This window comes from Myotis daubentonii, chromosome 5, assembly GCF_963259705.1.
Source record: "Myotis daubentonii chromosome 5, mMyoDau2.1, whole genome shotgun sequence".
Classification (NCBI taxonomy): domain Eukaryota; kingdom Metazoa; phylum Chordata; class Mammalia; order Chiroptera; family Vespertilionidae; genus Myotis; species Myotis daubentonii.
Window position 1 is genome coordinate 77,380,610 of NC_081844.1, and position 21,419 is coordinate 77,402,028.

The 21,419-nt window shown below is 49.7% G+C and overlaps 1 protein-coding gene and 1 pseudogene across 1 annotated transcript in view; one reads left to right on the forward strand and one right to left on the reverse strand.

Annotated features, from left to right (window-relative positions):
* Positions 1-5,755, forward strand: part of LOC132234422 (pre-mRNA-splicing factor 38A-like) — a 40,532-nt pseudogene extending 34,777 nt beyond the window's left edge.
* Positions 1-21,419, reverse strand: part of FSTL4 (follistatin like 4) — a 324,334-nt gene that overhangs the window by 261,822 nt on the left and 41,093 nt on the right. The window lies entirely within an intron of this gene.

A 21,419-nucleotide genomic window follows, 5' to 3' on the forward strand; every position in this document is an offset into this window, starting at 1 on the left:
GAATTTGTTCATAGTGTTTTTTTAAACTATAGTCCGGCCCTCCAACGGTCTGAGGGACAGTAAACTGGCCCCCTGTTTAAAAAGTTTGAGGACCCCTGAATTCTAGAGGACAGTAAACTATTTGCCATAATCCCTTGGGCACTGGGTTTAAAAAATAAAAAACACAACTCCTATCACTTTCCCCCCTAGCATCATTTAGTGTGCCTTAATGCACCCTTTGGTTCACTTCTGTACCCTCTCCAGCTTTCTCATATTCTGCCTAAATTTTGGAGGCCAAAGCATGACATAGTGCCGATGCAGAAACCCTCTGATGTGACTTGCCGCCTAAACAATTTTCAATAGCAACTTTCACATTTAATATTTCAGTGGCTGCCACTTTTTAAGTTAAGCTAATTGATTAGCTAATTGACACATTCTTAGCATGTGTCTGCCCCAGAGGCCCCTCAGAGCCCAGAAGCTTCCACAGGGGCATCCAGAAGTCATTCCAAAGGCCCATGATCCCTAACCATACAATTCAATGATTGGATCCTTTAAAACTCTCAGTTTCTTTTTTTTTTTTTTTTAAATATATTTTATTGATTTTTTACAGAGAGGAAGGGAGAGAGATAGAGAGTTAGAAACAAGGATGAGAGAGAAACATCGATCAGCTGCCTCCTGCACATCTCCTACTGGGGATATGCCCGCAACCAAGGTACATGCCCTTGACCGGAATCAAACCTGGGACCTTTCAGTCCGCAGACCGACGCTCTATCCATGGAGCCAAACCGGTTTTGGCGACTCTCAGTTTCTTAAGGGCAGGAGCCACGTGTTTCAGTATTTTGATAGTTAGTGGGAACTTTTGTATTTTAAACAGCGAGGTATAGCTAAGGACTTGGGAAAAATTTCCATGGAAGGTGTTATGGACTGAACTATGTCCACTCAAATTCATATGCTGAAGTCCTAATGTGACTGTATTTGGATACAGGATCTTTAAGGAGGTAAGACCAGGGGCACCAAGAGTGCTAAGGATGGGGTAGTGGACAACAGAGTAAGTTACTCTCTTGTTCTCTAAAGACAGTGCATGAGTTTCCAGGCCAGACAGACTTGGATTTTAATCCCAGCTATTGTGTTTGTTACCAAAGTGACAATGAACTTAGCCTATATGAATCTAGATTTTCCCATATTTAGAGTGAGGGTAATAGCTCTGATCTCTTGGGGTTGGTGTGATAATTACCCTGACATGTTATAGGTGCTCAATAAATAGTAGCTGCTACCATCATTATTGTCATTCATTCATTCATTCATTCAATAGCATTCTAGGCCCCTAAGGTACCATGGTAACCAACTCTGATAGGACACTTTTTTCTCTTGGAGCTGACATTTCTAGTTCACAGGACACAGTCCCCTTGATGTCTGGGGGACTTCCACAAACAATTCATCCCTTTGGTGAAAAATGCAAATGATCCTTGGCAGCTATTTAGATCTCCGTGTGCATTAGCTTATCACACACATTCCAACCCCAAACCAAGCCGGCCAAGTGTGATACTTGATGAGACTGGGTTCCCAGGAGCCAGATTCTTTCGGCCCATGTCCATCCTGGGTTGGCCTGTCCTGGCTTCCTGCTCGTGAGGAGACACAGAGCTCCACTCAAAGGCGGCTCCGTTACCTCAGTGTGGACGCAGAGATGCTGAGGGAAGAATTAGCGCTAGCTAAATTAGGGGCATTGAAAACCTCCTGCCCGCTAATGTTCCCAGCTCTGGATCCATAGCTTTCTCATTTGATGGTGTTTGGGGGAAATTTTTTATTCGTCTTAAGCAATCTCCTCACGGTCCTGGCTCTCCTGAGAACAGCAGACAGTCATCAGTAACCATACCGGCCTGGCGATGATGCCGTCCTCACTAACGAGCTATGTCTCAGCTGTGTAGCTGCCAGTTAAAGAGCACCTCGTCCTAATTAACCTCTTCAGGGAACGAAAATAAAAGCATTAAGAATTTCAGAGTTCGCAGGACCTGTGCACAACCCCTTGTCATACAGATAAGGAAACTGTGCATGCGGATAATTAGGGCCCAAGGTCCCACAACCAATTAGCAGAGTGCTAGGACTAGAATCTGGATCTCCAGACTGACAACTGAAGCACTGGCTAACTCCAGCAGCCAGTAAGAGCTATTCCCTAGTCTTTATCCCTTCATGTATGTCGACCAGACATATTCGTTGAGCAAGTATTATGTGCTCCATACTATGCCAGGCCCGGTCAGGGGGAAGACATAACGGCTTGTTCATTCTTTCAATAACTACTATTGAGCAAAGACTGTGTACTACACACAGCGAGGATGCTGGTTAAAGGATTGCTTTCACAGCTAAACAGCTTTGATTCCTGGAGTGTGATTTACTAACTAAAATAAGATTTTGCTACTAACCAACCTAGAGTTATTGAGCATATTAAATGCAGTGATAGTTAAGAGGGGCTTGGCCTAATCTTTGGGCCATCGTAAGTGATCAATACGCTGTGGCTGTTTTTATTCTCCTCAACATGGCTGGGGAGATGAGGTAACCCGTGAAACCTAGCGGGTAGCCGCATTATCAAGCACTGGACAATGAGGAGTGGGTTTTGGATGGTAGGAAAAAAGCAGATGAACAGAGAAACACCGAGATGAGACCTTAGCTGGACCTTCGAGGAAATGGAGAATTTATTCAAAAATAGAGGAAGCTCAAATATACAGCCAGAACAAAGGAAGCATGCTAGAGCGGGGTGGGGCTTGTCACCGGAGAGGCAGGTGAGGATAGACCAAGGATGGCCTCAAAATTCAGGCAGAAAAGCAGAGAAGATTCCCAGCCATCTCCCCGTGACAGCCATTTAGATCTCCCGGTGACTAGGCTGATCGCATACACCCGCCCCACACCACGCTGGCCCGGTGTGCGAAGACAGCAGGCGAGCACTGGAGCGGCTCTGGGCACACGGGGCCAGAAAGGCCTTTGCAGGGAACCAGGGATGAGGACCTCGAGGCCAAGGAGGGATGGATCTGAAAGAGGAGGCAAAGGAGAACTTGCCGGCTAACCTGGATGTGGCAGATGTGGGACCCAGAGGGACGGGTGAGGGTGCCGAGGTTCTGAGCCCGGGTGGATGGAGCTGCCAGAGGACTCGCTCCAGCTTTGCAGGGATCTGAGGAGCAAGTGCTCCCCTGCCCACCCAGCAGAGGGACAGTGGAGCGTCGTCCCTCCGGGAGACAGCTGCGCGCTGCTTCTCAGTCACGGCACGCTCCCACCGCCTCCTCTTTTGTTTCTGTGCTGCTGGAAAATGAGGGGTTTCGGTGGAAGATGAAAAAGTATCCTTTATTTTGGTTCTGTGTTTGAATACCTTCCACTTCTCTGCAAATTGGAGGGTATATTTTGGTACTCTGTCTAATGCTTGGCTAACAGAACCAGAGAATCAATAATTAGTCAAGGTTCCAGGAAGACGTGGAGCTGGGTGCCTCAGAGACGGAACCCTCTCGCCGAACACTGCTTCAGACTCATGGAAACCAGGGTTCACCCCAAAGCCCGGTGGGGCCAGCCAGTGCCCACTGTCCCATCCTCAGTCATAACCTCCCCCCACCTCACCCCACACCTGTGCTTGAGGGGGGCTCATGGCAACACCGATGAAAGTCACACACACCCAGACACATCATGCAGCTAGAAACTAGGACTGACCTAGAAACTGCAGGCCAGGACTGACCCCGTGAGGCCGCCAACTGGGTGGCTGAAGGGAGGCAGCACGGCAAGAGTCATTTACGTCCTATTGATTCCCCTCATTTTACCTCCTTACTTGGAAATATCAAGGTGCAAAATACACACACGCATGCCCAGGCTGCGTGGACTGTGGAGTGATAAGCAGCAGGGTGCGTAACCCAGCCAGGTATGTACAGCCTAGACAAGAGGGTCCTAGTGGCCCCCTGACGGCCAGGGTCCCCACACGGCACTGAAGCCTCGGCCGTGCTAGGCCTCATCTGTGCGCTCGCACCTGCGAGTCTGAGAGACCCAGACCCCATTAACTCAGCTCCCTCGGACCTGCGCTGGGAGCCAGGTGACCTCTGGTGATCGGTTCCATCTAAGCACAACACAACCTTGGTAAGTGCCTGCCACTTCCCCTTGGGGACGGGGTTAATAGTACATCGGGGACAGGGAAAAGGCGGTCCCAGATCCGTGGCTGGAGGTGAAACACCACACACTTTCATGCTGTTTCAGTAACAGCTCCTACGGCATCCCATCGTGATGCCAAGCGATCCGTCACTTTCCTGAAGGGGCTTTTCCCACGGGAAGATGGCCTGCACAGCTCTGCGCCAGCCGCCGACTGCTTCGGGTCTTGGCTTCCCCTCCCCCACCTGTCAGCCTGGGTCCTTGAATGACCATGTGGAGGACAGCTGCCTTGACAACCCACACACCTGCCCAGGACTGTTCCTGGGGCAGAAGCCCGTTTCTGTGGTGTTAAGGCACTAAAATCGTGGAGCCTGTTTGTCGTGGTAACCCATCACACCCTAACAAATGCCCTGGGGCTCAAAAAAGGCAATGACTTGCCCAAAATATTGCCAACCAATACCCGCACCAGAATGTTTTCATGAAGAACCCTCACACGACTCTGTGCTGAACCAGCAGGCCTTTCCTCCAGCCGTCTCCTTCCGATCTTCACCCCTGGGCCTCAGCTAACAGAAACCTACCGAGCACCGTTCCTGGCACATAGGAGGCTTCAATATTTTATTTAGTACACACATATGCCTACTATGTGCCAAGCTCCATTCTAAGGTTCTGATAAACCTTCATTTAATTCTCTTAACATCATGAGGTACGTCCTCTCCTCATCTCCACTGTACAGAGGCGTTGCTGCCTCCCTAAGGACCCATCAGGCAGCTGGGACCCCCACCCCAGCCAGAGCATTTCCCCCAGGGCCCGCTCCAGGCCCCAGGAAGGCTCAGCAAACCGTAAATGTCTGCTTCGCGGAGACTCGCCAGCTCAGATCTCTATTGAATGGTGTTTTGTGTAACACTATTCATCTATAATAACATTTGCTTTCTATAGAAAGGGAGAAGAAAGCGGCAAAATGGTTTTTCAGAAGAGGTTCTGTATGCTTGCGTTTGTGAGCAGTGCCTCAGACTCTGATCCAAACCGCTCGGAGACGCCGGCTCTTGTTGCCTTTTCTCTTTCTTGAGCAAACAATCCAACCTTTTGGAGAGTGACAGCCAATGCGCTTGTTTGGATTTTGCGGCACTTCTTCCCCTCCTCCAAACTCGGCGAAAACTGCTGCGTTCTGCATATTTGTTTTTCGTTTGAAGCAAATGTTTTTGAGAATTCTACGCCAACTCTTGAGACAACTGGAGACACCCTGGGGCGCTGACAAACCAGGGAGGGAACTACTGATCTAAGGGAAAAGGAAGGGCTCGGGAAAACCAGCGGATCAGCATCTTCGGCGCGGATTGTGCCGCAGCCCAAGCGCAGCCGCTGTGCTTACCCGGCTCCAAGGTGAGGGCGGGTTATAAACACCTCCCTGGACTCCCAGCTCCCACCTCTGCACCACCCTTCGCAGGCTGACTCGGCACAGCTCACCAAGCTCTCAGGGGACCCTGTCATCCCGAGTCCCATGACGTGTATTTTTGTGCTCATCACCAGCCTCACCAGCTTCAAGAGACAACAGGAACATAAGCACAAGTTCAGCCAAAACATCGGCTCTGCCTTCAAGGAGATGGTAGTCGAGGCAAGAAGGCAAGACGCAGGCAGGGTATGTGTCGGTGTCACGGAGAAGATCTAAGTATACAGGGGAGTAGGGCCTCATCGCGTCCTCTTAGAAACCGCTGTGTTGCCAGTCTGCTATGAGGTGGGCCGACAGTCAGGGACCCTGCCCTGACCACAGTGATCCCTCCCCACGAAGTCCCCAAATACACAAGACACCTGGCCAAGGAGAGCCAAGGAACCCCTTGCTCCCAGCTGGCCCCGGGCCCACACCCAGTGCAGAGATCTGGCAGGCTGGACTGGGCCAGAGGTGCAGACAAAGCAGGTTCTAACTGGATCTGTGTGTTTCAAACTCTGGTCTGGAGTCTTGCCACCCTTACTTGAGCTCCGACAGCAAGGCCACAAGAGAAGGGACTGTCCCATTGCCCAATGTGTGGGCTGGACCACAGCGGGCAGTGCCCTGACCGGGACATGGGGCCATATCTCACAGCCGGGCATGAGCGTGGTGTTGAGGCTGGACCCTGGGTGGAGCCGAATGTCCTGTTTGCCAGGAGAGCTAATGCAAACTAGGATGGACCCCGCCATCCTGACCCTCTCCCAGCGTCTCTCTGGGGACCACTGGTATGACTTTGTCTTCACACTGTTTCTATCAACTTCTCTCCGCAAAATCTTAACAACTTTCTGGTTGACATATTCCCTTCTATAAATTGTCACCAGGTACCACTGTTGGAGAAAGTGCTGCCCCAGCCCCAGGGCTACTGGTGGGAGACATGAAGGGGGAGAGGGGGGAGGTGGCTGGGGCCCAGACCCGGGGGTCACCTTGCCAGGAAGGGACCCACATTGTGAGTTTCAGGATTATTCCTGCCAAGAGTGACTCACGAGGCCTCAAGTCCTGCCTCCGATGTCACAGAGCAGCTGGAAAGAGTGGGGGCCGGAGCTGCGTGTGTCCGTCCCTGCACAGACCGAAGCCGGGCCTCCCAGCTGAGCCAGGCACCTAGGAGGATGCGGTTCCAAGCAGGTCTCTTCACTCCGGGGCGCGGAGTGATGAAGCGACTGACAAATCGTTTCACTTGCTAAGACTGTCAGTTACAACCTGAAATAAATCGGTGTGAGATGAGAAAAGAGAAAGGGAGAGAGGATCCTTTTCAAATTGCCAGTCCGGTTTCAGTTCACAAAACCCCAGGTTAGTGACCGGGGTGGACACCATCGGACTCTGCAGTCACAGTCATGCTCTCTGATGAATGACCCCAAAAAGTATTCCACCAAGGTCCTTCCTGGCATCCGTCACCGCCATGTGACACCCAATACTCCGTGTCCTTCTGTCCTGGGAGAAAAAGCAAGACGGCTCCAGGGCAGGGAGCTGAACAGGGAGGGGCTCCTGACCCAGCTCTGAGGTAAATGGAACACCGCCCGCGGCATCCACCCCCCCCCCGCCCCCCCTGCCCCGCCCTCCACTGGACCTGCGAGCGTGGTCCCTTACGGGGCAAAGGGACTGTGTGGGGGTGTTTACGGCCGGGATGTGAGATGCAGCAATTATCCCGCATTACCATGGGGGCCCAATGCGATCACAGGGACCTTCCTAGAAGGAAGCAGGAGGGTGGGAGTCAGGATGCAGTCAGAGCGGAAGCACAGGTGGGGGCCATGTGGGCCACAGTCAAGAAAGCAAGTTTTCTCAAGAAGCTAGAACATGCGGGAGCGAGCCTCTCCCCCAGACCTGGTAGGAGGAAGCACTGCCTCATGGCTGTCGGAGGCCACCCCGACCAACCATCATAACCTCCAGGAACAGTCACTACAAACCGCCCCTCACAGTCCCAGCTCCGTGCTGTGCGCTTCGCACACTCCAGCTCAGAGAAGGATGTGCGGTACGATCTCCGTCTGATTTGAGCAGAGACAGCCTCCTCTTTGGACGTGCAGGCCGGTGGCAAAGCCTCCGCTGTAACATGCAGGCAGGCGGGCGTCCTGGTTGACCCGGTGTTCTGGTTCGGCAAGAGCTCCCAAGGAACACCTGACTAGAAGGAACTGAGTCCCTCCCGTGAGCCTCACAAACCGCACTCTGGGCTCCAGAGCCAGGCCTATCGACCCCCATGGACTTGTGAGTCTCCCAACACCAGAGGGCAACCATACCCACTGCAGGGCACACACAGCTGGCCTTGCCCGGAGACCCAGGTCAGAGCCTCCGTGAGCAACATCGGCAGTGGCAGTGCCACGTGCAGACGTCCTGGCTCAGAGAGGCCGGTCGGGCTAGCCAGCCACCAAACCTAATTCTGCCCTTTGGTCAAAGGCCCTGTAGTTTTTGGAGAACATGAGCCATTAAGAGGCCAAAACACACCCAGAGCAGTCGGCCCTTACCCCAACCAGGCACAAACCCTACAGAACCCAGGGATTTCCTGGTCAGCAACAAACGAGGAGCACCTTGGGGACCAAGGAGTTAGTGTAGCAAACCAAAGAGGACCTGGTGGGTTTATCACGGACTCAGAGTTGCCACAAATACCTCCCCGGTCAGGGTGGAGCTGGACACCTTGTTAGCCCAGTGAAACTGGTTCTGGACTTCCGACGTGCAGAACTGTAAGGTCACAAATGCGTATTTGTTAGAGTAGCAACAGGAAACTAACACCCGCTCTCCAGGAACACCGTTACCTCCTCTCCTGTGGGGCGGGCCGGACAGACATCCCGCAAAGCCGACGGAGGAGCACCTGGCCTAACTCGTCAGCTTTGCCTGAGCCCACACCCCAGGGCAGACTGACCGAGATCCTCAGTAAGGAAGAGGGGGAGGTGGACTCAGCCCCTGAGGAGTCTCCATCCTGCCCCTCTCCTGCCTCTCGACTTCTCTCCAGGGCCCCACAGTCCTGGTGCTCCCCCAAGTCCTCTCCTCTCGCTGCAGGGAGAGTGGCCTGGGATAGCAGAGCTGTGTCCCCCCACCCACACTTCCACAGTGACACCTCGGGCCACGGCAGTCACCTTGGAAGACAGACTGGGTGCATATTGAAAACAAAAAAATTTAAAATGAAAGCATTACCGGTGAAACCTCCTCTGAAATAGGATCTGCATGTTAAAGTTCACAAATCGTCCCAGAACATTGGATACAACTTGTTTCCATGTCACATGAGTCTCAGGAAAGGGCGTTCGGTGTAAGTCAGCTCTCCGCAGTCTCCCAGCTCACCAAGGCTCACGCTGCCTCCTGCAGGCTGCTCCTCACAGGGTAAGTCCAGCCAGGGAAGACCTGAGCCCCAGCACGAGTTGCAGGGAAATTTACTGTTGACCTTGTCTAATCCAATTCACTAGTCATGAGCTCCTTATATGCTGACGTATTTCTTCACTCTGCCCATGATGCTTTTATGCACGGTGATGCCCAAGACTACTATTCTTGTGTAACCATTAAACCCAGAACCCATGAGGTCCAGTCTTGGAAGAATAATGTGGCTGAAGGAACACAGCCCTGAGGCAAAAAATTATTTTAACAAATAACAGAAATTCTTGACTTGCTTTTGTCTAACACGGTTACTGGGACACACATACCTAATTTATGATAACACTCATTAACATCAAGAGAAGGAAGAAGGGGATGTGAGGGCGATCTGGCTGCGACATCTGTCACCCCATTGATCGCCAGGGTTGATTCGGCTGATCTGGCTGGCTAGGCGGGTGTCCCCCTCCTCCCTCACCGATCCATGTGCGTCCCTCCCGAAGCTGCGCGCTCGGTCGAAGAGGACGACCTTCCCCCCCCCCCCCCCCCCCCCCCGAGGAGAGGACCGGTCTTCGGTCAAGGGTATACGAGTAGCTGCGCTCCCCTGCTAGAACCTCCAAACAAGCTCTCAAGAGAAGGAAGAAGGAACTGAGCCCCTGGTAAACACGTCCTCGGCCACGCGTCTCTGCAACCCCTTCCTCTTTCCTTCTTTTCCCCCTTCTTCCCTCGCTTCCTTCTGAATAGCAGCAGACTTGACCCCCTTACACAAAGGGTATGTGTTTATTCTGGGACAACATCAGAAAATACAGATAGTCATGAAAAAAAAAAAAGAAAAATTATTCAAGTTGACTATTTAGAAAAAAAAGCTCTTTTAATATTTTTTATTCTGTATACTTCTATATTTATCTCAATTTTTTTTGCAAAATAGAATCCAACAATATATAGTCTTTTTATAACTTGCTTCTTCCCCCCTTAGAAATATACTGTGAACAACTTTATATTTCAACAAACATACTTGTGCAACATTGTTTTATTGTAAATATATTTTTTTATTGATTTTAGAGAGGAACGGAAAGGGTAATATAGAAACATCAATGATGAGAGAGAATCATTGATTGGCTGCCTCCTGCATGCCCCTACTGGGGACTGAGCCTGCCAGGCATGTGCCCTGTGTAGGAATGAAACCATGACCTCCTAGTTCATAGGTCAATGCTCAACCACTGAGCCACACCGGTTGGGCTGCAACATTGTTTTAAAAAGCTTCTTAGTATGCTAAGGCATGGGTGCATCATGATTATTTTAGTCAATCACCATTTATTATTTTAAAATATTATAATAATGCTGAGACATTTTATATTTATTTAAAATTATTTAGCCAAAACCGGTTTGGCTCAGTGGATAGAGCGTCAGCCTGCGGACTGAAAGGTCCCGGGTTCAATTCCGGTCAAGGGCATGTACCTGGGTTGCATGCACATCCCTAGTGGGAGATGTGCAGGAGGCAGCTGATCGATGTTTCTCTCTCATCGATGTTTCTGACTATCTCTCTCCCTTCCTCTCTGTAAAAAATCAATAAAATATATTAAAAAAATTATTTAAAAAGAACTTCTGAATATAAATGAAATATTTATAAAATACAGGTAGCATATAAAATAATATGATTACTCAAGTAGGTTATTTAATTTTTACTTACATATAGAAGACATCCTTTTATAAGTTCCTTCTTTATGTTCAATATTATGTTCCTCACATGTTATTACATGTAGATGTAATTCACTCACTTTCACTGTGGTATAGTATTCTATATCTATCTATATCTACCCCTGCCTCTTTCTTTCTTTTTTCCCTTCCTCCCTCCCTTCCTTTTGAATACCACTAGAGGACAGATCACTACACACACTATCACTACAGACTATATCACAGTTTACTTATGTACTCTTCTGTTACTAAATCTTTAAATTATTTATAGTTTTAAACTATTATAAACAAAGCAGCTACAACTTTCTTGTTCTTGTCTGCCTGCACAAATATGTAAGAACTAGAGGCCCGGTGCACAAAAATTTGTGCACTTGGGGGGAGGGGGAGGTCCCTCAGTCTGGCCTGTGACCTCTCATGGTCTGGGACCCTTGGGGGATGTCCACTTGCTGGCTTAGGCCCGCTCCCTGGGGGGATCGGGCCTATGCTGGCAGTCAGAATTCACGCTGGCAGCCCGGGAGCCCTCGGGGGATGTCCACTTGCCAGCGGGGAGCAGGCCTAAGCTGCAGTCGGACATCCTTAGTGCTGGCAGCCGTCAGCCTGGCTTGTGGCTGAGCAGAGCTCCCCCTGTGGGAGCGCACTGACCACCAGGGGGCATCTCCTGCATTGAGCGTCTGCCCCATGGTGGTCAGTGTGTGTCATAGTGACCAGTCATTCCCAGTCAATCTGCTGTTAGGGTCATTTGCATATTACCCTTTTATTATATAGGATAGAGGCCTGGTGCACAGGTGGGGGCCAGCTGGTTTGCCCTGAAGGGTGTCCCGGATCAGGGTGGGGGGTCACGCTGGAGTGCCTGGCCAGCCTGGGTGAGGGGCTGAGGGCCGTTTTCAGGCTGGCCACACCCCCTTCAGGGTGGGGGTCCCCACTGGGGTGCCTGGCCAGCCTGGGTAAGGGGCTGATGTCTGTTTGCAGGCTGGTCAAGCCCCCTAGTGGGGACGCTCACCCCATGGGAGTGTGGCCAGCCTGGGTAAGGGGCTGAGGGCCGTTTTCAGGCTGGCCACAGCCCCTTCAGGGTTGGGGTGGGGGGGTCCCGCTGGGGTGCCTGGCCAGCCTAGGTGAGGGGCTGAGGGCCATTTTCAAGCTGGCCACGCCGCGGGCTGGAAGCAGGTATGTGGGATTTTTTATCTTCTATAATTGAAACTTTGTAGCCTTAAGCAGAGCCCAGGTCAGTTTGCCCCTAGCAACCCAGGCTCCCAGCCCCTCCTTGAGTGGAGGCCATGCCGGCTGGAAGCAGGTATCTGGGATTTATTTATCTTCTATAATTGAAACTTTGTAGCCTTGAGCGGAGCTCAGGGCCGGCAGGGCAGGCGGGAAGCTTGGCTTCCTCCATCGCTGGGGCAACTCAAGCCTCCTCGCTCCAGCTCCGTGGTCGCCTCCATCTTTGTGATGGAGTGATGGTTAATTTGAATATTACTATTTTATTAGATAGGATTCTCTGAGAGTATACACCTGGGAATGGAATGCCTGGGTCCTAGGGCATGAGCGTTATCAGCTGTACTAAGACCAAACTGTTTTCCAAAGGAGTCATACAATTTATATTCTCCCCAACAGTGTATTAGAGCACTCAATTTGTGATTTTTCTTCAGGATGGCCATCACTATTTCTAGTCCTTTGTTTTAATGAAAATATTAGAACCAGCTTGTCAAATTAATTACATGCACACATACACCTGACAGAAGGTTACTAATCATTTTCAGGGAAATAAACTTCTTTGCAATATTGACTTTTCTTATCCATTAATTTAAGTCCTTCAATAAGTTGTCACAACTCTTTTCTATGAATATCTTAGAATATAATTAAAGTATGTAATTATACATACAATATCTTAATGTATGTATAATTACATACTTTAATTATGTTCATTTTTAGAAGCTTTATGTTTTTTATGCCAGTGATTGTGGTATCATTTAAAATTACGTTTTCTCTTTGTTGTTATATAGAAATGCAACTAAATTCTGTATATTAATTTTATTGCTAGCAACCTGATTAAAATACATCAGTTAGTCCTAGTAATTTATTCAGAGAGTCTTTTGGCTTCTTTATACAACTACATCATTTGTGAAAAATCATATTTTTGTTTCTTCCTTTCTAATTTTTATACTGTTGATTTCTTTTTATTGCACCAGCTAAAATCTCCAGTATGACATTCAATAGAAGAGACATAGCAGGCACCCTTATCTTGCTCATGATCTTAAAGGTAATGCTTTGAATGATTCTTTATTGTGAACATTCTTTATTATAGGTTTATCACTTTTTATTTTAATACAATTTTAAACTTATTGAAAAATAGCAAGAATATTATAAGGAACTCATACTTTTCCCCTATTTGTTTATCATTTCTCCCTCTGTCTCTTTCTTTGTATGTGTAATATATAATACATACATGTAAATACACACACTACACACACACACACACACACACACACACACTTTTTTGGAAACTATATGAGAACAAGATAAAGGTACCTGGTGCCTTTAACCTTAACGTATATATTTCCTGAGGTCAAGACATCTTCCTATAGTACAACTGTAAAGATCAGCATTGCTACAACACTATTATCTATTCTACTGTCCATATTCAAGTTTTGTAATTGTCCCAATAGTGTTTTATAGCTATGTTTCTTGCTTAGTCCAGGAGCTACACATTGCATTTAGTTGTTACATTTCTTTAGTTTCCTTTTATCTGGAAGAGTTCCTCAGCCTTCTCTGTGTTTCTCTATAACCTTGATATTTTTGAAGAGTACAGAAAAGTTACTTTGTAGACTATCCTACAACTTGAAACTGTCTGATGTTTTCTCATGATAAGATTCAAGTGATAAATTGTTAACAGGAATACCACAGCCCTGGCATTTTGTCTTCCTCAGAACATCAAATCAAGAGGCAGGTGATGTTGGCTTTAATCCCTTGGTTAAGGTGGTATCCACCAAGTGTCTCCAAAGTAGAGGTAGTACTTTTCTCTTTGTAATTAAAAAATAATTGGTGAAGGACTACTGGCTTTCAGAATATAAAAATATGTATTTGTCATCAAGTTTGAACTGTTGGTTTTCAGTATCCGTTGATGACTGTTAAGCTCCATCATCCCTTCTATGTTTCTTATCTGGCTTTCTACTGTCGGAAGAGCTCTCCTTGGTTCCCATTTATTTATTCATTTATAAAGGAATGGGCTCAGTGCCTGTCCCAAGCTGACTGGGACCGTCTTGCCCTGCTCCTCCCACATGGAAGGCGTTCACAGTCCCCATGCAGACGCTGTTAATCTGCCCTCTCACTGTCATTTAGATGCTTTTCTAGGAAGTCTCCTTGGCGTCATACAAGTCCTTTCACTGCACAGCAGCCGACAGTTGGGAACCACTGTTGCTGAGACCAGGGCGAGCCAGGAGGAGCTCCCGCAGCTCCAACTCCGTTAGAGGCGAGTGATGTTCGCCTGCCTCCTGCCTCCTGCCTCCTGCCTCCTCTAAGGACATTTGGGGGGAAATAAGTGTGGGAGGGACGATAAATCACAAGATAGTTTTTACAAAATGACTAATAAAAAAGTAACGAGAACCCAATAACTACCAATTACAGAGGCAAAGAGAAATAATAAAAATAATAAAGCGGGAAATGTACAAAGCAAACAATTAGGACTACTTTATCAAAACCATACTTGCTACTCAGCAAGCATTAATTCTCACCACACAAGGGCAGTGGCTGTTTGTCATCGGAATTTTGCACATTAAGAGACTGACACAGAGGGAGCTCATCAGCTCCTCCAAGCTCCGGGACACGGGAGCCCAGATTAAAAGTTAGCCAGGCTCGCTCTCGGGCCCAGATGTCATCTCTCATTAAATTCTAAATCGGCCCAGAGAACACACCATATTTATTATTTTTCTAACACTGACTGGTTCTCAAGAAGCCAAGGGATTCTTTGGAATAGGTACAATGATTAAAAAGATGGTTTTAAAGTCTCTCTCTCTCTCTCAACCCAGAGAACCAAAACATATAAATCAGAGCTATTCTGGTCTACAGAGTACTATAAATGTACATTTAGATTTAACAAAATATCAGTAGGAAATATTTTTGGAAAGCAATTACTTTAAAATATATGCAAAATGTCTTTTAAATGCTTAAAGCAACTGAATCATTTTAAAGATATAACTGACATAAACAGGCACAAATATTAATTACCACGCTGGAAACTCACTTGCAAATTGATAGCCTAGAGTGAATGCTTATAGATCAAGGCATAAATATCAGAAAATAAGTTTAATGGGAAACTTAACTGCCAAAACCAAGGGCCCACCTAGGGACACCAGCTTCACCAGAGATTCTCAAGGAGGGGGTGAGTAAGGGTTACTTCAGCCTTTATACTAAATTCCTCCCTGCTTCCTGCTCCTCCCACCTCACCCCTGTCCTGCCTCTCATTGGCACCTGTCCCTTCTGTGCTGTGATTAGCAAGCTCTATACCTGAGTTCAAAATAGGGCTAAAAACTCAAATGCCTACAGACGCCACTCGGGTAATTTAGTCAGTGTGGTTTTTTAGGGAATTCAACTTGTTCTTATTCACTTTCCAAACTGCCTCGAACACTTAGTCTCAGTATCAGGAAGGCACTAGGGAGCAGTGCGGACTGTGGCAAACAGGTGAGCACGGGCACTCTCTAAGGGTATGGCTGCTCACGCCAGCTTCTTACTGCCATGAAGTCAAGTAGACCTAGGGTTAACAAGCCATCTCACATTCCAAGATAATGGTCCTATTTGAATCTGTATGTAAAATGTCCTTGTTTTTAAATGTTGACAACTTAATAAGATCAACATATTTTTGTAAAAACCCTCTGTGGGCCAATACTATGTAAGTCAAATGAAACATGACCACCGGCTGAATCTGGCCCATGGGCCACCAGTTTGAGGCCTGTCATTCAAAATAAATATGGGACAGACGCTCGGCTCGGGATTCTTAGAAGAAGCTTGTGTTTGCTGTTTTCACAAGGAGGCAGGTAGGCGTGATGAGTTCCCCAGGTAAGGTATGAGGTGGCTCAGTGGAACCTCTGCCACTCCCTCAGGACCCCGAATGACTTTGGGGGTGCTGAAGAGGAAAGGGGGAGGGAGCAGGCCTTAGCCAGGAGGCAGGAGAGGCATCTGTAGGCAAAAGTCCTTTCTGGCCCCTTGAAGACAGGAGCAGAGCCACAGAACTCCCCATACCACCGGTACAGGGCGGTGCAGCCCGTGGGCAAAGTCTCCTGCCCCCGCCACTCCCTGGGCTCCCACCACAGAAGCCATGTGCGTTTCTGCCTTTGGGTCTCCTGCCCTCGGAAGGAAAATCTCCCTGTGACCCCCGTGGGTGTGGGAGGCGAGCCTGGTGGTGCCTGCAGCTCACTGAGTCAGAGGCGGAGGCTCCGGTTTGTCTGAGCCACCAGCATCCTCTCCTCTGTTCCCAGCACCCAGCAGCTGCAGTGTCTGGCCTCCACGTGCCCTTCTGTCTCCCCGATCCTCCACACTGCTCCCGCCGCCACGGGCAGGGCCACAGAGGTGCTGTGCTCCTTAAGCTCCTCCAGGGCTGGCCGTTAGACATGGCCCTGCAGATCTACCTTAGAACAGAGTCCTCAGGGCAGGTCCTAGCGAGGCCACCATCGAGAGGCACAGGGACACGCTCTCACCAAGGACTCCGGATACTCCTCCAGTGAGAGCCAACGTGCAGGCACCAACTGAGGCAGCCAGCCACCAGACCGCCAATCCTCCCAAAGCCTTTCCTCACCCGGAAAACGGAAGGTCATGCTGGCCGGCCACACGGACTGCTGGGAGCGCTGAAACAAGTTAACCCAGCAAAGCGATAGTGGGACTTTAACAGTGACAGCTGTGACCATATGTCCCTCCTGTGGTCCCTTCCTCCCAATAGAAAAACAAAATAACTAGAAATATTTCAAACAAAAGTCAAAGCAGACATTTAACTAGAAAACTCAGCCAGAATGTCCGTGCCCGGGAAATGGCATCTAGGGCGTTAGACACTGTGCCGCTCTCCAGAGAAGGGAAAGCTGTCCCTCAGGGTAGGAAGAAGGGGAAGAAAGTGAGAAAACAACCAGGGAGAGCCCTGAGGTCCATGGCGCTGGCTCCGGCCCTCACATCCCACCTCTGCTGCCCACTAGGTACAGCCGTGGGCCCCAAACCCATCACTCCCCCGCTCAGCCTGATCTTCCAGATCCGGAGTTGGATCGTTGAGTTGATGCCGTGACTGGCAGAGCCAAGAAGCGAGGCAGACTCCCAAGGAGGGCACGAGCACTGCCCCCAGAACATCCAGGCAGGCAGCACGGTGGTGGGGCGCAGCCATGAAGACTGGCCGTGGGATGGCTGTGGCAACCAGAGACTGAGGGGAGATGACGAGGGGTGGCAGGGCCCGGGACCAGAGAGCGAGGCACACCTGGTGTGCTCGCAGATGGTCTCAATGGGGCTCGGCCGGGGCGGCATGCCTCGGCCATGTTCGAGTGCCTCTGATCCATGACACAGCGTCCTCATGGACCCTGCGGTCAGCGTGGCTAAGCACTGAGCTAGTGGATGTCAAACAGCATTTGCATGGCTGAGATGGCTTCATCTGCTCCCTCCCCCAGGGCTCTCCAGACGCAAATTTGAAATTTGGACAGACAGGTCAGCTCTGGACAGCTCCTCTTCCAGCAAGCTCGTGGGAAGGGGCAATTATGTAATTATTTCCTAAACAGAAAGATGAGGCTGAGCTTATCAAACCACCCGCACCAGCAGCCTCCCCAAGAAGCTGCTTCTCAACAGACATGGAAATGTACGTCACCCCTTGCAGTTCCAATAGCTGTCATTCGTTCCCTCAAAGCCCTCTTCACAGTAAATTACCTTGCCCGTTAGACATTCTGCAGAAGGCCAGTGGTGGGGGATAAGGGTGGTGGGGGTTGGGGGGGGCGGGGGGAGTGGGTTGGGAGCATTGCAAGGCTAGCACCTGCAACGTGATGCAAGAATCAAAGCGCCCCAGTGGATTCACCCCCTCTGGATCCTGACAGCAGGGGCAGAACAGGGTTCTTGGTCTGGGTTTCAGTTCAGGGCCGTCCATGTCTATCAGATCAGGCGGCAGGTTCGTCTGTCTGGGGAGCATCTGTATTTGGGGGTGACTCTGATGTAACCTGACACACGATAATGAATGGACTTCCTGGCTATATTTTAAACTGTCATCGTTTTAATCCATGAAATATGTCAAGTGATAATTAAACCTCACCACAGACATGTACTGTGAAACGATTAACTTTTACCATCTCCCCCACCCCCCGCACACACATTTTAATATGCGGAATCCCCAAGGTACGGGAATCATCCCACTGACAGATGAGAAGCGTTGTCTTGATAAGAATTTATTTTTAAAAGAACCAAAACAGCACTAAAAACGCTGCGCTTTACCACGGGGTGTTAATTTGAAAACTTCTGCTGTAAACTCACACATGAGAGGAGAGGCCCGGGGGGGGGGGGGGCGGGGGGGGGCGCGGGGTGCAGAGCTGACCTCCGAATCTCCCGCCCCGCCTCAGGGAGCTGTGGGACCTGGGACAAGCCCTGCCACCCCTGAGCACCCTTCCTTATCCGGCAGACACCAACGATAACATCTTCACGCTGCCTGACTCAAAGGCTTTCTTGAACGTGTATTAAATGAGATTACACGCAGGAAAGTTCTTTGAGAGCAAATGCAGCCTGGGAACATTATCCAAGTGTAAGACGTTATTACTTTAAATTTTGTAAAAGGGGAAATAGGATAGGCTAGCACAGCGTTATAAAGCTACTGTCTTTAAAAAAAAACGAAAAGAAAAAAACCCCACCTCATCTTATTTTCAGCTGAAGTTTCTCGGCATGAGATTATATCTGACCCTATCCGCTCAACGTCTGCTCTTAGCCAGTCACCCAACCATGCAGCGACTCAAAGGATAAAAATTCAGATGAAGCAGCCCGCGGCCGAGTGGGAATGCTGCTTATGGCATAAAAGAGAGAGCGAGTCGCTGCTAAAATCAGTAAAGCAGACAGACTGACATGCATTTTTACTCCCACGACTCATTTTCCAGGCCTGTGATTTTTTCTCTCAAAGGCCCAGTCTTCTGAACCTGGAGGTCCCACTTCTCTCCGCAGCGGCAGGCCCACGGGTCCCACGGACCCAGCCCTGCGGGCACATCAGCCGCAGAGCGAAGCATCTATGTGTGCGGTGTGTTTCAATCAGCATGGGACGGCACTGCTGGATTGCCGTCGAGAATGTGCCTTCCTGAATGACCGCGGTCAAGCCCATTTTCATTCTTTGATCAATGTCCTACAACATTCAAAGAGTCCCTCATTTTTTTTTCTATTTACAGAATAAGATTGTAATGCATACGTCAGAGGTGTTGATGAGGATTAAATAAGACACTGCTGTGAAAATATTTCCATTAAGAACGGCCTCAATCTAAGGAGTTTATATTAAAACAGTGAGTAAGCCTTTGCCCCTAAATGAAATGTATCGACAAACAGGAAATTGCCTATTAAAAATAAAAGTGAAAAAAAAATGGCTCCAAACAAGACCTCTGGTGATATGGGAGGCCCAGGTCCACCAGCCACCCGTGTCCCCACCTGCCACATAATGCCCCCTGGAGGCAGCAGCACAGTGAGCCCCCCTTCCCCGCTTCCCAAGAAGAAAGGGATCTGTTACGAACAATGTGAAATAAAGCTTCTGAGTAGCCCATGGATGTAAGTACTAAGAAGCTGCCACTGGGAGGAGTTTGCACAATCGCCCTGGTCCTTGTGCCCTTTTGGCTGAAGAGCTGAAGAAAGGAGGGTACGTAGGGGTCCAAACGAGCAATGACACCTCCCACGGTTTAGGCCAGTGGGTGCTCGATGCACCTCACAGAGCCAGTGGCTGGTCGGAACCTGCTCATTTCTGCATCGCGTGTCCCCTGGCTTCCTGCAGTGCACAAGGAAAACTTATCTTACCTCATGCAAAATTCAACATTTTGCAAAAATTTCTCTATACATAGAAAACTTTTCTTGGAACCCAGTGGCAGCCCTGGGCAATAAGAGGTATAACTGCAATAGGAGTGTGCAGAGAGCCCCGGGATGGGTGCTGATGCTCAGGGTCTTGCAACTGCGGTTGCCTGATCTGCAAAGACCTCCAGGGACACCGTGGCTCAGTCACCAAGCCCAGCGAGTGCCCCCGAGGACACACTGCGCAGCCCTCACCACGGGGAGAAGCTGGCCCATGGCTGCGCAGCAGGCAGCTCTCCGTCAGAGGGCCCTGCCAGGCCTCACTCACGGAGATGAGACGGCTCACCCTGCAGATTGTCTCCCGTTTGGCTCTGTTCCCACTGAAGCTGAGATCCGTTAAGGGAACACAAGCTGAAAATAAAGAAGGCTTTAAGAAGAGTTTTTAAAAGACGAACCAATTCTGATGAGGGAAAAGAAGGGCACATAATGATCGGTTGGATTCTGTAGCTGGTCTCCTAATAAAAATTGCCGAGCAGTGACGAGATAGAAGAGACAGAAACAAATGATTCTCGAGTCACAGGTAATTAACCCGGAGGCTCGCCGATGGCGCATTAATATTGCTGGGCAAATGGCTTCACGCGACTGGAAAGGGCTCCCGTGTTTATATGGAGAAGATCATTTCAAGGGTTTCTGAAAAGCAGAGAAACGCCTCCGGGCTTGGGGCCCAGGCAAGGGGTGAAGAGGACAAATGCCAACCCTCAGTGCTGGGATCTCAGAGAAGAGAATGGAGAGGCGAGCCTCCTGGCAGGGACGGGCCTTGGCAGGCCTGGTGGGAGTGGCACCACCCCCTCTCAGAGCCTGACAGAAGCTCGGAGTTCAGGGCAGTGCTGTCTTGGGAAGGACTCGCCTTATCGTCCCGTGAACCTGCAGTGCCTCATGCCCTGTGGGGGTTATGGGCTCTCAGGGAATATGACTCTGCCCCACACATTCTAGACAGGGACCTATGCCCACATATTGCTATGGCACCAAGGAGACGCCACAACTCGCTGCACGGGGTTCATGGCCCTGCCCGCACCTACCAGGCCCACAGCTTGCCCGTCGCAACCAGAGGCAGCTCATCGGCACAAGCACCTTGTGAGCACTTTTTAGAAGGGGGACTCGCGCGTTGGCAGTAAGAGCAGAGTGGCTCTGAGGATGGTCACTGAGGACAGGGAGCCTTCCAGGGCTCTGGTGGGAAGAGCAAGCACAGCAGAAGGTGGGGCCGGGAGCCTGGAGCCATGGGTGCAGAGCCAAACCACCTGGCAGTCCTCATGCCCGTGATTCTGCCTTGTGGTAAGTGGACACAGAGAGCAGGCCAGCCTGCTATGTACCAGGCATCTAACCCTCCCCCGATGCTCACTGAATGGGGCAGAGCCAGGCTTCCGAGGCCCACGCACTGGGAATGATCTCGGGAAATCTTGGGAACAGAAGCTTGGGGCTGCCCACAGCCCACTACTCCTCTGGCTAATACTGTGCTTGGTCCTTGGGAACGGCCCTGGTCTGCACTCTCTGAGCTTTATTGCAACACAGTAACTAAAAGGAAATATGAGGAGTCACTAACTGTGGTGCCCAAGGATTTGTGAGGGGGAGTTTGTGAGTGTTTGTCCTTAAGTTCTCAAAGTCACCATCAAGAAGGGAGCTATTTGGTTCCGATGGTGGAATAAGAGAATTCGAGCAGAAAGTTAGCCAAAGAATCTGACGGAGGAGAGGAATGGGAAAGGGCTGTTTCAGAAAACTCTGCACAGGAAAAGTCAACAGGCTACATCGTGCAGGTCACATGCAGGTCAGGTTGGAGACGGTCCTCACTCTATGCTTAAGACCTGCAGGTGCAGGTTAAGAAGAGCCATAGTGA